Below are 965 nucleotides of genomic sequence, written 5' to 3'. Positions count from 1 at the left end.
AGTCAGAAAGGTCATCACCAAGTTGTGGAACAGTTACTTAAAAAAGGTGCTGATGTTAACATTCAGAATAATAATGGATGGGCTGCTCTTTTGACTGCCAGTGACAATGGCCATCATCAGGTTGTGGAACAGTTACTTAAAGAAGGTGCTGATGTTAACATTCAACACAATGATGGATGGACTGCTCTAATTGCTGCCAGTCAGAGGGGTCATCACCAGGTTGTGGAACTGTTACTTAAAGAACGTGCTGATGTTAACATTCAAAATAATAATGGAAGGACTGCTCTAATGGCTGCCAGTGGCAATGGTCATCACCAAGTTGTGGAACTGTTACTTAAAGAAGGTGCTGATGTTAACATTTGTAGCAATGATGGATGGACTGCTCTAATAATTGCCAGTCAGAAAGGTCATCACCAAGTTGTGGAACAGTTACTTAAAAAAGGTGCTGATGTTAACATTCAGAATAATAATGGATGGGCTGCTCTTTTGACTGCCAGTGACAATGGCCATCATCAGGTTGTGGAACAGTTACTTAAAGAAGGTGCTGATGTTAACATTCAACACAATGATGGATGGACTGCTCTAATTGCTGCCAGTCAGAGGGGTCATCACCAGGTTGTGGAACTGTTACTTAAAGAACGTGCTGATGTTAACATTCAAAATAATAATAATGGAGAGACTGCTCTAATGGCTGCCAGTGGCAATGGTCATACACAAATTATTGAATTATTACTGAAACATAATGCTGATGCTAATGTACAAGATAAAGAAGGAAGAACTGCTTTAATTGTTGCTAGGAGGAGAGGTCATCAAAGAATTATTGAATTGCTGGATCCTATTACTAGACAGACTACATTAGTAACAACAGCTGACACACCTTCAGCCACATTTCCAGTAACTACTACTACTGATGCAATCAATACTGAGACTTCCTCTCATGCTGTTACTACTGTATATGACACAGT

This window comes from Amphimedon queenslandica, unplaced genomic scaffold (genome assembly GCF_000090795.2).
Source record: "Amphimedon queenslandica unplaced genomic scaffold, v1.1 AMPQUscaffold_10021, whole genome shotgun sequence".
NCBI classification, from domain to species: Eukaryota; Metazoa; Porifera; class Demospongiae; order Haplosclerida; family Niphatidae; genus Amphimedon; species Amphimedon queenslandica.
This window is presented reverse-complemented; position numbering follows the sequence as displayed.